We start from the raw sequence: 16,632 nt of genomic DNA, 5'->3' as shown, positions 1-16,632 counted from the left end.
ATAAAAGAAAGTAACACTACACACATATTTCTCATGTATTTCCAAACCAAAGACAACACTGAAAACAGTAATGGCTGAGTTATAAAACTCTCAGAATTGCAACTTCATCAGATCTCAGAGTTATTAGTTTGATTACCAGGCTTACATTAACCAAAAATCCTTAAAACTTAGAGGCTTCTTGATGCATGTAGTTCATGTATCATGTATCAACAGATGCTTCTGTTCATGTAGTCTGGAGGGGGAGGGCAGTGTTGAAACATATTTAAACTTAGAGGAAAAGATGTAAGAAATACTGAATAAAACTAATAATGAATTAACCAAGCACCTATGTAAAAATTGCTATTGACCTAGGTACAGCCCTAAGAAATTATAATAGCAAAAGTAAATAAATAATAGTATCAATATTTGTAATACATTTTTAAAATGGTCGAAAAATTTAAGTAGGCACTCATATTTGCTGAATGAATGAAAAACTGACAGGCTTTCAGGCAGAGCTGCCTGATCTTGAACAAATCCCTTAAATTCCAGGTATCTTGGATGGAGTTCAAGTTGACATGTGGCTTCCAAGCCATCTCTGAGTGTTCCAGGTAGGGAGGGCGCTTTCCCACCCCCTCTCTCCCCTCCCTTCTTTTCTGGTTCTTCAATCTGTATTTAATATTTTTAACCTCAGGGGTATACTTTCTTTTGAGAAATGAACTTACCAGAGGAAAAAAAAAAAGTTCAAAGGTTACCAAACTAGTTAATTTAAAAGTCTCTCAAACTCCATGTTTGCAGTGGATCTTTTAATTTAATGAGTAAACATTTGAATTCTTTCAGCCCAAGAGGTAAAGGAAATCTTTATAAGTAATCATCTTTGTTCAAGGGGCTCCACATTTTAAAAACGTTAGAATAAAAATGCAAATTATTATAAATATAATCTACATCAAACTTTTAACTAGTATCAACTGGCAATAGCAAAGCTAACTTTTATTCCTTGCTTATTTTTCAGGAAAAATAAAGATAATTAGAAAAAGAGTATTCAAAATTACACAGGAAAATGAGAAAATGAACAATCCTCATAGTCTACAGATAAATAAGAGCTTATTGTGAGTAACTTAAAGGGCTTCTGAGTCTTTCATTTGCGTAGCTGGCATTATAAACTAGCGCTCAATGTAAATAAATGGTCTTGAAGAAACAATTCCATTTACAAGTTCAGACAGAAATGACATGATTACAGAAAACTAAGGTTATTCCCATTTTAACAATATTCTAATGTTTATCTTGGGCAAACCCCTCAGGGTAGTGTAGCATGATCGCTCACTGTGCAATTCTTAAGAGTAACAAGGATTTCAAAATCATCTCACATCTTCAACCCTGAAAATAAAATGTATTGAATACAATTCCAATTTACAAAGGCCAAAGAGATAGGAAATGTCAGACCTTATGTTGCATTACTGCAAAGAGGTAAAAAAGAAAAATATCTGTGACAAATGATGGGAACTAGTTGAACTGCTTTGTAAATGTGAAGAGCCGTCAGCATCAAACATTTTAATTCACAACCCAGATTACCATCTGCCACCTGATTTCGGAATCCACTCAAATTGTAACACTGTTTTCTTCTTTCTAAATCTGATTAGTTCATCCAGACCTTTTCAGTCTGGGCAAAATGGCTCAGTTTAAAAAAACACCCAATAAGCCACTTTCTTTCTAAAATAATGGTGATAAAAAAATGACACACGGTTAAAAAGAAAACAGAAGCTTCCTTCACTCAGCAGACTACAAAAGTCACGTGGTTCACTTTGATTTGGTGTCTGCCAAATGAGAAAAGGCAGGACAGGAATAAAGCAGCAGAAATGTAATAAAGGATCCGGACAGTGACGTCCTGGCAATGTCACCTGCAGTATGGCACCGAAACAACTTAAGGCAGTTGTGTTAATCCTGATTACCTCTAAACAAAAGTCTTCCAACAGCAAGAAAGACAAGATGCAGGGAAAGAATAACACCTTTTAACTCGATACCCCTTTATATTAGACCTTTAGCCACTCTTCTCTTCATTGTTCTAAAATATTTGTGTACGGTGGGATTTTTCAAACTAAATTTTGCTCTGAAAATAATGTTTATTTAATCTTGGATTAAATCATATATTTTGACAAGAAAGGAGATTCAATTCAGTAAACATGTAGGGTTCAGTTAATTGGTCCTAAGCATACCCCAAGTGGTTAGGAATAGAACTGTGAATAAGGCACACAAAAGTAACAGGGAACACACACACACTGCGAGAGACACAAACTGAGAGACACAGAGACACACACACCGAGACAGAGACAGCCACACACACTGAGAGACATGCCCATAGAGAGACAGCCACACACACTGAGAGACATGCCCATAGAGAGACAGCCACACACACAGAGGGAAAGAAACGTCCACACTGCGAGAGAGAAAACCACACTGAGAGACACACTCACACTGTGAGTGAGTGAACACACAAACACTGAGGGACTCGCACACACCACTGAGAGGAAGAGACACACACACTGCCTGACCCCTTTCAATATTCCTTAATTATAACAAGACAATGGCACCCCACTCCAGTACTCTTGCCTGGAAAATCCCATGGACGGAGGAGCCTGGTGGGCTGCAGTCCATGGGGTCGCCAAGAGTCGGACACGACTGAGCGACTTCACTTTCACTTTTCACTTTCATACATTGGAGAAGGAAATGGCAGCCCACTCCAGTGTTCTTGCCTGGAGAATCCCAGGGACGGGGGAGCCTGGTGGGCTGCCGTCTATGGGGTCGCAGAGTTGGGCACAACTGAAGTGACTTAGCAGCAGCAAGATTGGATTATGGATGAGAGCATGAATAGCTAGAAAAGACCTAAAAGAACTCTTCTCTTTCTTTCTTCCTTTCTGCCTTCCTTCCATCCTCACCCTCCTCCACCCCTCTGTCCCCCTTCTCTGTCTGTGAACTCTTTTCTTCTTGCCCTCTCTCCCTTTCTCTCCCTCTCTCTTCTCTCTCATAAACCAGAAAGAGTTTTCTAATCATCTGTACACTCTTGAGACTTCACAAAGACTTTCCAGTAAGTGATCTGTAAGCAGTAATTGACATTGCATGGCCAAATTTGATGGATATCTGAAGCTAAAATTGTCCAACAGGATAGCCACTAGTCACATGTGGTGTCTGAGCTCTTGAAATGCAGCTCATCTTAAGTGATACATGTTGTAAGTGTAAAATATCCCTTGGATTTCCAAGATAATAGAAAAATAATGTAGAAAGCTGTATTAATATCATTAAAACATCAACATTTTGAAATGGTAGTATTTTGGATATATTTTGTTAGACAGTAATTATTAAACTTAACTCTGTTTAACTTGGCTACTAGAAAATTTCACACTGCCTAGATACATCGGACAGCACTCCTCCAGAGAAATAAGGTGGTTAGTTCATAGTGACAGAGTTAATAACAGAACCAAGGTATCCTAACTTTCAGCCTTCTGGCTTCTTCAAAATTTGAATAAGAAAAACTCTGAGCAATGGGCATCTTGTTACAATTTATGATATAAAGAAGACCATAATCAGCAGTGTTGTAAAACAGACTTCATCAAAAATCATGAATATAACAAGACACAACAGACTTCCACATTTTTCAAGTTCAAATGACCTTTTCCAGGGTTGAGGTACAAATACACTGGAAACAGGAAGAGGCTATAACATGGAAGATGTGATAAGTAAATCATAAAACAATGATGAAGAGCCTGTTACTAAGTAGTTAAATAATTTGTAGGCAAGAAAAAAGCACCTTTAACCTGGACTCATCCAACATTATGTAAATCAATTTTAGAATAACAATGCCCGATTCAAACTTTGGCTTTACTACACACAGACTTTCATAACACGTTAGTAGAAGTACACACACACGTATGCGTGCATGTGCACATACACATTTTGAAAGCAAGATTACCGGGGGGGAAAAGCTTGCTGAAAATAAAGCAGCATTCTGTAGTCATAGCAACCCCAACTTTTTAAAAGCAACATTAAGGCAAGAAGAACTCATCAGGAGCTACATCAAGTTGTTATAGCAACCAAAATATGGCTTTTCAGAAACACGTTTGCATTAAAATAGCCAAAGGGTTATAATGGTAAAAGACTATTATAAAAATATATCTTTAGAGACCAAAGGTTTAATTTTTACCTTGTTTTAATCAAGACGTATCTTCTGCTTCATCAGAATAAAACATTTTCTCAAGCAGTCTTCCTAACAAGCATATAACTGCTTTGGCAAACAGGAGGGGTAGAGTTTTGCAATACTGATAATAATCGTTAAGGCCCAGATTTGTTTATTGGTTTGAATAATTTCATCTTTTTTGGGTGATGGAAAATATTAAATCAAAACAGAGTAAAAAGTAGTCAAATGGGGTTATCTGAAAAGACTTTGGAAGAAGTGATCTAAAATAGAGTTTCTCAACTTTGGTACTTTTGACAGTTTGGATGCATTAATTCTTTGTTGTCTGTGCTTGTTTTGCACGTTATAGGCTACTTAGCAACATCTCTGGCCTCTACCACTAGATACTAAGCTATCGTGCCATCCTAGTTGTGACAACCAGAAATATCTCCAGACATCTGCCAAGTGTTCCCCAGGGGACAGGCTCCAGCCTGATCATCCATGCCTGACAACCTTTGGTCTAGAAACATTGAATCTGTATTCTCCTGACACTCACAAAAACTGAAAAAATGTGGAGGAAATTAAGCACGTGAGTCAATCATACTCTCCTTAGAAGGCAAAGCGTATACACCTCTTTCAGTCCCTGGACTTATGTTTTACCTCGCCTATCATCTTAGGTCAAACTTTTATACTTCACTTCAGCTCTCAACAACTGACACACGATGACGTTTATCTTCTGAAAACCCTCTCTCTTCTTCTGCTTCCATAGCACACTTGCAGATTAGCCCAGTGACTCTTCTGTACATGCAAGATAGGAAAATGTATGGCTGGACCATTCCTTCTCCACTCATCCTGTTTAATTTTCACTGCCATTTCCAAGCCATCTTATGATTTTATTTGGGGGATAATAAGAGTTATAGTATCCCAAATGTCCATCTCTCCTTTTACTCAACTACCAAAATTCTCCATGACCAATCTTTACTTATCGACTTGAACATCACTTAAGTATTATCAAGCACTTAAAGCTTACTTAAACATCATATCATCTGGAACCATTCAATATTTTATTGAATCTCAAGTTAAAAGAAGAACAAATTTGGGCAATCTTACTGAGTGGACTAATCAAATAACAATCTTGAGCAAGGTGACAGAAGAGATGAATGAAGATGCAGCTCCTCGTCAAAGGTGGTTTGCAACCTAGGAGATGGGCATGCTACATGATTGGGCTTCCCTGGTGGCTAAAGTGGTAAAGAAGATGCCTGCAATGTGGGAGACTCAGGTTCGATCTCTGGGTCAGGAAATCCTCTGGAAAAGAAACTGGCAAGCAACCCACTCCAATATTCTTGCCTGGAGAATCCCAGGAGCCTGGCAGGCTACAGTCCATGGGGTCTCTAAGAGTCGGACATGCCTGAGAGACTCATACACACACACACATACACACACACACACACACATTTGGTATCCTCGGAGGATACCATGCTACCTGACCCAAAGTAGACAATAAATGATCAGAACTAGTCTCTCTGATTTAAGATCTATGAAGCTACTTATGCTCACTATTTTAGAGCTGCATCAGTTCAAGTTATTATCAGTAGCATTAATGACATACTTATTAAGATTTTAGGGGTATATCTTCTTCTACTTCTTTCCATCAACTTAACACTAATGTTCCAATTTTACTAAATAATTTTTCAAAGCAATTTTAGAGAGATCTACTTTTCTTTATTTTTTTTTTTTCGAATTTCCATTTCTATTATATTTCTCACTGGTTTTCTGCAAAACCTTGTTTTTTGGAGGAATATCAGAATGACTCATTGAAATTATGTAAGTTTACATATATGTATGTATATATATAATATATATATTTTATTCTGTTTTCCAACACAATTCTCATACTTGTGTTACTTTCTGGAAGATCACAAATGCTGCTGTGGGACCTTATATTAATACCGTTTCATGTGTGTATCCATTGATTTTCTTGCGACAAGACCTTGAGAGACTTGGCAATAGTCTGTATAGAAAGGTTTTGGAAAGTAAATAGAAACTTTTCCACTGGAAAAACTCACAACTAACCCATCAACTAGAAGCTCCATTCGATATCATTTTACAAGTGTTTAATGAAGAAATACGAGACATGTCAACAGATGGGTCAGGATCTAGTCCTCCAATATGCCATTTGTTGGTCAAAACTGATCATTCCTTCACGTTACAGATACTGTTCTTGATATCACTTAAATAAATGGGTCCTTGAGAACTAGAGTACCTACATTAAGTTGTCAAGGGTGATGTGATGTTAGAACCTCATGTGAATGTTAAGTGTGCGTGACTAGAATGGCATACCGTCTCTAACTTACAGATCTATAATTAATAATTTGCTAATAATGTATTAAAATGGCAATTCTTTAAAAAAAAGAGACTATAGTAATAAATATTTTTGATTTTGACCTTCTGAATAAAATCATGATTTTCCTTTCAATCTGGAAATAAGTTTAGTTTTCCAGCCAAGAAGAAAGCATACACCAGCTAGGATGAGAGTAAATTTGAAAGGAAATTGAAAAATCATATTTTGCTAGGTCAAGATAAGTTCCATTGAAGAAGGCTGACTCACTCAAAGCTTAGTACAGGGACAACAAATGTTCTTTCTGCCACCAGACAAAATAAGCAATCAGCCAAACTGTGTAAGAGTCTTCATATTTTCTTTCCTTTGCACATTATACAAACCAAACAGAGAGATTACTTGCTAAAGCCTTGTGCTGCCGTTGGAACAACACTGACCACTGCTAATCATTAACTCAGCTTGAATAGGACTTTACAGTCTCCTGTAAAAGGGCATTTGAGAAGCATTTAAAAAAAAAAAAAACAACTAGATGGTGGTCTTTACTTTTATTTTACCCTATCCTTTATTTTATCATCAAATTGATTATTGCTTTAAGTGGTATTACCAGCTTCGAAAAACTATGAGATAATGCTGTTCAGAACAGCCAAGCCTGAGGGAACAATAAACTACATTTGACAACATCTTAGATGTTGTAAAAATATTCCACAAATCTATTGAAAAATAAAGATCTGAACTGATGTGATAAATAGACGAAGGTAGGTCTGGGCTGTCTGAAGGGAGAAAAGGGAAGACAAGGGAAGAAGAGGTCCACTTCCTTGTTGCTTCCTGCGCTCTTCCCAAGCCCCCTGAATGAGTTATTGGAAGATCACTGAGCTCACAATTTTAAATTATCATGCTCCTGGCCCCACCTCCGCCACCCATTTCAGATTACTCTTCAGGGAAAGGTGAGTCCCTGGGAACTACAATGACTGCAGTAGTTCATATAAGCAAAGGAGAAGCAACTACTAAGAAGAGGGTAATACCAAAGGCAAAGTTTTCTGGATTCACTGAGAATTCTATTCATTTATTTGCAAATCCATTTGGTTAATTATTTTTTGAGTAGCAAGTTCATGTCAAATAATATGCTTGGGAAAAGAAGTTCAACAGATAAACACACAGTTCCTGTCCTTGAGCATTTTATAATTTAGCAAAGAGACAGAAATCAGCCAAATAATCACAAATAAAAGTAAATGTCAAGGGGTTCTCTGGTGGCTGAGTGCTAGAGAATCTGCCCACCAATGCAGGTGACAACGGGTTCAATCTCTGATCTGGGAAGAGCCCACATGCCATGGGACAACTAACCCCATGGGCTACAACTACTGAGCCTGCGCTCTGGGGCCTGGGAACCACAGCTGCTGAGCCCACGTGCCCCAGAGCCTGTGCTGGACAACGAGAGAAGGCAGCTCAATGAGAAGCCTGTGCACTGCAGCTAGAGAGCAGCCCCTGCTCAGCATGACTGCAGAAAGCCTATGCAGCAAGAAAGGTCCAGCAGAGCCAAAAATAAGTAAAACTGAAGTAGTTAAATGACACAGGTACTAGCGGTAGAAGTATGCCTCCCCACGAGAACATGAAATAGGTGCATTTGACCTGGATCTGGGGTGGGGGCGGTTGAAGGGAGAGTCAGGGAGGACTTACCTGGAAAAATGATGACTGAGCTAAAATCAAATAAATGTGAGATGGGCCAGACCCTTTATGAGAAACAACTTGCCAAAATTGATTTGGGTCACGTCTGAGGTCTATGTGATCTATGTGATTCCATACTCACACATCTCACCTGCATCTGAATCGTTTAAGATACTGGTTAGAAATGGAGCTCTCAGAACCCGATTACAAATCGACTGAATCAGCAGTTCGAGAGCCAAGCATACACTCAACGTCGCTGCTGCTAAGTCACTTTAGTCGTGTCCGACTCTGCGCGACCCCACAGACGGCAGCCCACCAGGCTCCCCCGTCCCTGGGATTCTCCAGGCAAAAACACTGGAGAGGGTTGCCATTTCCGTCTCCAATGCATGAAAGTGAAAAGTGAAAGTGAAGTCGCTCAGTCGTGTCTAACTCCTCGCGACCCCATGGACTGCAGCCTACCAGGCTCCTCCGTCCAAGGGGTTTTCCAGGCAAGAGTACTGGAGTGGGGTGCCATCGCCTTCTCTGACATTCAACATTAGCTAATTTCATAATCAGCCCTGGCCATGATTGGCAGGACGCTGAGGTAAACCAGATGGCAGGATCTCACTTTAGACTTTCTGACAGAAACCTAGTGTCCAGGCTGCGTTTCTGCCCCCTAAGTCACTTGTTTGCCCACTGTATGAAGGGAGCGTCTACCTTGGTTCCTGAATAATACTCCAATTTTGCCCCTGGAAGCAGGACTGCATCCTGACACTCTGGAAGAACTTTTGGTTCCCAAATAATCATCCTAATTCTTGGCAATTCCATCTCCTAGATCATTCAAACTGTCCCCTAAGTCCCTTGCTATTATGTGGTTCTGCATCGAAGGGAATATAATTTTGCTCTGAGCCAGACAGATCATGATGAACATTATAGATTTATAATGCAGCCACTGGCTACTCAAAGCGCTACACACAGACCAGCAGCATCAACTTCATTTGGACAACTGTTAGAAATTCAGAATCTTAATCTTCATCCTAAACTCACTTTGGTAGACTGGTAATTACTCTCCAGATATGCCCAGGTTCTAAATCCTGGAAGCTGCGAAGGTCACCTTACATAGTAAAGTTTTCCTTAATCGTGATTAAGGATTTTGGGATTCTCTATCTAATTAAGCCCTATATCTAATTACATGCATCCTTGTAAGAAAGAGGCATACAGAGATTATACAAACAAGAGGAGAAAACACTATAAAGAGAGAGGAAGAGGGAGAGAAGTGATTCAGCTGCAAGTCAAAGAATGACAGCTATGGATCCTTCCTACAGAGCCTCCAGAGAGACAGCACAGCCCCACTGACCTGTGAGTTTCAGCCCCGTGAGACTAATATCGAACTTGTGGCCTCAGAGAACACATTTCTAACGTTTTAAGTCACCCAATGTGTCAATATTTGTTACAGTAGCTGTAGAAAACTAATACACTGAATCAGATCTGCATTTTAACAAGATCCACAGGAGACTGAAATACACTGAAATTAGAGACAGTGGATCTAACCATACCAGAACTCCCAATCAAGCCCAAGTTCGCCCCCACCTGTTTGGGCCATAATTTGGAGAGCCAACCTCTTTCTAAGACACAAGAAAACAAATACTCAATAACCAACTATCAGTTATCAACTGAAACCTGAGATTAGGTAAGGCTTGGGTTTCAAAATAGGGTGAAAGTATGAAAGTAAAAGTGTTCGTTGCTCAGACTATAGTCGACCAGGCTCCTCTCTGTCCATGGAATTCTCCAAGTAAGAATACTGGTGGGTAGCCAGTCCCTTCCAGGGATCTTTCTGAACCCAGGATTGAAGCTGGGTCTCCTGCATTGTAGGCATATTCTTTACCATCTGAATCACCAGGGAAGCCCTCAAAATAGGGAATTCCTTTTGAAAGGAAAAAAAAAATTTTTTTGAGACAATCTGTCCCATACTTGAGGAAGGCATTATCGATAGGCCTCAATGTACTATAATACATAGACCACCTAACTTGTACTGCAAAAGCACACTAGAATAAACTTCGCTGGAAGAGATCTACAGATTCTTGAAATGCTCTCTGGAAATGGCACATTATTTTAAATGGAATTGTGGCATTCTTCACCTTGAATTATTTGTAGATTCTATGAGTGAAAACATTATTTTCTAGAAAAACACAAAAGTATAATTTGCTAATCTAAAAGTACATAATGTTGATATTGATGCCAGTCTTTTATATTGAGAGTAATTATTAAGTATTAAATTGGGAAGGCTTAAATGAAAAGCAAAGTCACCACACTTTAGAACAAGAAGAACTGGTTCCTTTCCAAGTAGCTGTATCCAAAATCCGGTGGCCCTGTTTGAACTTTATTACGCAACTCTGGTGAGGATCTTCTGAAACACATATATTTCTTTCCTGAGGCACAAAGCTGGTCAGGATATTTGAGTTAAATGTTAGGGTTAATAATTTTTTAAAAGGTCGTTTTTTCCATAAGATAATGACAGTGAGTCCCCAAATCATCATATGCTGCTTAGCCAAGTTAGACTAAAACTTGGGGTGGGAATAAGGAGGAGGGGGCAGAGCCTGGATCTGTTGTGAAAGGATAGTACCTGCTCTTCTTGGCTAGTTTTAGAGACAGACAGCAGCCACGGAATCCTCTCAGAGAATCCCAATCAATCAATACAGCAGGCAGGGGATGGGCTTCTCACCAACTCTGTCAGTTGGCAGATATTGATTATTGGACTATGATACAGTTGGTAGGTCTGAGATATGGAAGTCAGCACAAGCAGTGGTGAAACATATAGTCCTACTCTCAAAAGTTCTACCTGCTGTAGGACCTGACATTAAGTACTCAGAAGCAGAGACAGGACTTATAGGTCCCACTTGTGCTTCATGGTAGGAGTAAGCACAGGTTTCATTAATTGTAACTCGCCAAACCATTCAAAAGCAATGGTCTGAAGGCTTCCCTTCAGGCTCATCTTATCATTCAATCTTTTCCAGCAATACTTAACAGAGAAAAGGGCAGCTTCTTTTACTTCCTTAAACCTTATTTTATTTCATCTCTATTCATCAATCAAATGAGAAAAAAAAAGAGTCTCTACTCATTTTTTCCCAGTTTGAGTCCTTTCCCAAGAGCCTGCAGCTACAAAAATATGTTTCTTTGCAGACTAGCCTCCTGGTAGAACTGTCCAGCGGCTCACACTATGCTAATGAGAATTAGCAAGGCAAACTGGAAGCTCTACTGGAATGATTTTTTTTTTCCCCTTAATAGGGGGAAGAGAGGTTGCTGGGTTGCTGTTTTTTAATTTGCTTATGATCATAAAAGGGGCTGTTAGGTGTGAAATGAAAGCATGTACCTGACTCAATGCAACGTAATCTAATACAATTTTCATAACATATTTAATTACTGGGCTCCCTAATTACACAATCAGAAATGTTTTTCATGAGTGGAAATCTCTGGATTTTTTTTTTCCAGTTGAAAATAAGGCTACCCGTGCAACTGTGCATCTAAATAAATATTCAAATAGGAACAAAAGGTGGTCTCAGATGAATTTTTACTGAGGCAGTCTTGGTAACCACTTTTCACAGCCTATATTCCAGGTTAGACGTGATACTGTTGTATATTCTTAGTGTTTTTTTTTTTTTTTTTTAGATGCAGCATTAAATCCTTAACTAGTCTGAACACTTTCTGAGGACTGATGATTTACTCTTCTCTGTTTTCTTCAGTTCTGAAAACATTCAAAAATCAGTCACTGCTTACTGGATGTTTATTATTTATTGATGAAGTGGCTATCCATGAGAAAATCCTCAAATATCAAAGGTTTCATCTTTCAAATGTACTAGTCACTTGAATAATTTTTATTTTGTCCAGTGACAGAATTGATCTTGAATTTCTTGACAGATACTATTAGATGAGGCGGTTTAATCAATGGGAATGTACAAGCATTCCATGAGTAAACACAGACTAATTGGCAAACTTCTCTCTAAAATTCTTTTCTTCAAACTCAAATATGACAGAATTGTAACACACACATGCATGTGTGCATGCACACACACACACACACTTTTCTTTACCGACTGCTGAAGAAAGGGAAAGTGTTAGTTGCACCATAGTGTCCAACTCTTTGTGACCCCATGGACTGTAGCCCACCAGGCTCCTCTGTTCATGGAATTCTCCAGGCAAGAATGCTGGAGTGGGTAGCCATTCCCTTCTCCAGGGGAATCGGGCTTCCCTGGTGGTTCAGATGGTAAAGGATCTGCCTGCAATGCAGGAGACCTGGGTTCAGTCCCCGGGTCAGGAAGATCCCTTGGAGAAAGGAATGGCCACCCACTCCAGTATTCTTGCCTGGAGAATTTCACAGACTGAGAAGCCTGGCCTGCTGACAGCTACCGACTTACTAAACCAGTTCATGCAATTATTCTCTTCCATAATTTCTACGTAGTTTGACAACATCCCATCTGTGATCACCTCTGTGAAACCATTCTGATTTTTTAAAATTTATTTTTAATTGCAGGATAATTGCTTTACAATATTGTATTTGTTTCTGCCATACATCAACATGATTCAGTCACAAGTATACATATGCCCCCTCCTACTTGAACCTCCCTCCCACCTTCCACCCTCTAGGTTGTCAGAGATCACCAGTCTGAGTTCCCTGAGTCATGCAGCGGGCTATCTAGTGTACATATGGAAGCTACGTGTTTCCATGCTCCTCTCTCCATGTGTCATTTGTCCTCTTTCCCCCACGCTGTTCCCATAAGTCTGTTCTCTGTCTGCATCACAACTGCTGCCCTGCAAATAGGTTCATCAGTACATCTTTCTAGATTCCATATACATATGTTAACATGTGATACTTGTTTTTCTCTTTCCGACTTACTTCACTCTGTGCAATGGGCTTTACAGTCATGTATTTCATTAGATAACTGACTCAAATGCATGCCTTTTTGTATCATTCTGAATTTTTAAAAAACCATCTTCAGTATATACCCTGACTATCAGTTGTTTCAGGTCTGACAGTCACATGTGTCAACATTCCTGGTACTTGACAGAGAGCTCGTGTTCCAGAAAATTTTGAAGTATTGAAAAAAGGTACCTCATTTCCTTTCCCTTTCTATAATTATTATTGGGGAGCTAATACCACCCCAGTCCCTCAGGTCTAAATGCTGGGTTACAGAGGAAAACAGAAAAAAGCACAATGCCTACAGAGCTCATAAACTGCAAAATCAGACCAAAAATTAATCTACGTGGGCAAGCTTTATAAACCTTCGTGTCTGGTGACACAGTTTTAGATTTTAGCTTCACACCCAGAGTGCTGACAGATACAGCAGCTGAGCAGTATTATAGATTGGAGAATTGATTTTACTAATGCATGGCACAAGTGTAGCATTTTTATACTAAGCAATTAGGTTTTGGCAAGGAAATCTCTGTGTTGAAAAGGAACATATATATATTTTTTGACAGAAGCCTTTTCTTCACTGGGGTAAAATACTGTTTTCACAATCAAAATGTTCAGAGAATGTATGAAAGTAAAGAGAACAATAATATCCTCCTTATGTGACTTGTGACCCACAACAGATGGCATGTGCGGGGCAATGAAAATGAGTCAGAGGGTCCCTAAGACTTGCATCCTAATTTCACACAATTCCACCTGCTCTCCAGGTGAACATGGTGATGGAGGAAAACCTCCCCAAGCCTCACTTTCCTCTCTTGTGAAACGGAAAGCTCACTGATAACTGATGTTTTTCTGTTCCTCTCCTAAAACCTGGATTTACAAGTTTGACCTCCTAGAAGTATTTGTGCCAGATGTTGAAACTGAAAAAAATTCTCAGCAACAGTCACACCTGTTTTGGTCTGATCACTATTGAGCAGGAAAAACAATTTTTATATATGTGTATGTATAAAACTCTGTAAACACAGAGTTCTTAAGTGCCTTGAGGATTTATCTCAAGGCTCCACAGAGGAGCCTGGTGGGCTACAGTCCGTGGGGTCGCAAAGAGCTGGACAGGACTGAGCGACTAATATAACACACACCCTCTCCCACCAGTGAGAAGAGCTGCCCTCAAGTCATTCCTCACTGACCTTTATCCCATCCTGTTTCTACGTAACTCCAAGTACATCTCACCATTCTACAACTTCATACTTAGAAAATTTCTTTCTTGAATCAAAAAGCAGCAATTCTTCAGTTTTACAATGTTCTTTCCTGATGATGCACAATACCATTTTGTGCCTTTTACCATTTAAACTTCATTTTGATTTTTTGACTCCCTCACAACTTCTGCACTTGACTGTACAATAGTATTTCTGAAGGGAAAAGAAAAGGGCAGGGTGCCTGGCCTGGTAAATGCCTGTTTTATACTGTAAATCACACAGAATAAAGGACTGTATTATTCTTTGTTGTTAGGTACTGCAACACAATTTCTCTCACTCCAGGTTACTCAAACCTTTGGCTATGAAAGCTGACTCAAATGAGACCCTTTTTAGGTCCTGTTTGTCTTGACTTGCCGCCTTCACCTGCAGTAGCGAGCAATGTGGTAAGTTCATAGCAGCTGGTTAACACAACTGACAACTGACCAATTGCTAAGGCACACTAGTTCATGAATACCCAGTTAGCAGTTCACCAAATAAGAAAATCATTCCTCTCTGGCCTGTCGAACGACAGGACTGGCTGGGAGACAAAGCATCAGTTCATCTAGAGGAACTCGTATTGTTCCCACCTTATACACCCAGCCAAAACCAAAAGCCACTTATATAAAAATCTGATTTAGAATTTATTCAGAAGATTTCGTACCTTTAAAATATTCACAGTATCATCAAAACCTAAGGGAAGTAACCATACATTCAGGAATTACCCTGTGGCTTGGTGGTCAAGAATCCACCTGTTAATGTAGAAGACACAGGTTCCATCCCTGAGTCAGGACAATCCCCTGGAGGAGGGCATGACAACCCACTGCAGTATCCTTGCCTGGAGAATCCCATGGACAGGAGCCTGGCGGGCTACAGTCCATGGGGTCACAAAAGAGTCAAATACAACTTGCGACTAAACAGCTGCCACCATATATTCTTGGGCTGTTATAAAAAAGATGACTGTTATCAGTGTTACAGATTTTTTAACCCCTAGACTAAAAGTTCAAGTCCTGTTTTAGCTTAACTTAACTGTTGTTTCCATGGCGCAGAAAAAATGAAAAAAAAATCTTTTCTTACTACCTTCTTACTAATCAACACTGTATCACTTGAATCTCAGTCTTTATTTTTCAAATAAAACATTGGCTTAGTGCAGCCAAATAGTGGAACATATGTTCTTTAAAAAAAGAACATTATAACCAGGTTCTCATTATAACCAGAATTTCTGTTTTTTCCCCCAGAAGAAATTACCTATAAATCTGATCAGTTCAGTTCAGTTCAGTCACTCAGTCGTGTCCGACTTTTTGCGACCCCAGGAATCACAACACGCCAGGCCTCCCTGTCCATCACCAACTCCCAGAATTCACTCAGACTCACGTCCATCGAGTCCATGATGCCATCCAGCCATCTCATCCTCTGTCGTCCCCTTCCCCTCCTGCCCCCAATCCCTCCCAGCATCAGAGTCTTTTCCAATGAGTCAACTCTTCGCATGAGGTGGCCAAAGTACTGGAGCTTCAGCTTTAGCATCATTCCTTCCAAAGAACACCCAGGGCTGATCTCCTTCAGAATGGACTGGTTGGATCTCCTTGCAGTCCAAGCAGTTGCTATTCATTAAAACACAGTAAAATCCACTTAGATGAGAATACTTAGGTTACGAACACTTTGAGTAAAACCAAGGCACACAGATGTGGAGCAGATTTTTGATCAGAATCTTCTGTTGTTGTTGTTCAGTCACAGAGTTGTGTCCGACTCTTTGAGGCCTCATGGACTACATCACACCAGGCATCCTGATCACATGCTTATCAGGCCTATTCCTGCTGCTGCTGCTGCTGCTGCTAAGTCACTCAGTCGTGTCCGACTCTGTGCGACCCCACAGACAGCAGCCCACCAGGCTCCTCCATCCCTGGGATTCTCCAGGCAAGAACACTGGAGTGGGTTGCCATTTCCTTCTCCAATGCATGAAAGTGAAAAGCGAAAGTGAAGTTGCTCAGTCGTGTCCGACTCTTAGCGACCCCATGGACTGCAGCCCACCAGGCTCCTCCGTCCATGGGATTTTCCAGGCAAGAGTACTGGAGCGGGATGCCATTGCCTTCTCCGAGGCCTATTCCTACACAGAACCTAAACTATGTCTAGGGCTATGCTCAGGAAATAGTTTTCAATTGCAGGTGATTATATTTAAATTTTCAAATCTTTGTTCTTACCGGTTCAAGAGGGAGAGATGAAATTGAGAAGCTTAGGTCAAAGAGGTGGACAAGAGTGTCTTCCAAGATGCATCAAAAAGAAAGTACAAAGCTAAGAAAAATGCATACTGTACATGAAATGCCTAGACTAATGGCTGATACGCTTAGGACTCAAAATATCCTTCCTAGTCGAAAGA

The 16,632-nt window shown here is 39.9% G+C and overlaps 1 protein-coding gene across 4 annotated transcripts in view; it reads right to left on the bottom strand.

Moving 5' to 3' along the window:
* The window catches only part of PRKG1 (protein kinase, cGMP-dependent, type I), a 1,377,467-nt gene that overhangs the window by 717,357 nt on the left and 643,478 nt on the right, over positions 1-16,632 (bottom strand). The gene's annotated exons all lie outside the window — the stretch shown is intronic.

This window comes from Capra hircus, chromosome 26, assembly GCF_001704415.2.
Source record: "Capra hircus breed San Clemente chromosome 26, ASM170441v1, whole genome shotgun sequence".
NCBI lineage: Eukaryota > Metazoa > Chordata > Mammalia > Artiodactyla > Bovidae > Capra > Capra hircus.
The sequence above is the reverse complement of the archived record's forward strand: the minus strand, read 5'-3'. Positions and strand labels throughout refer to the sequence as shown.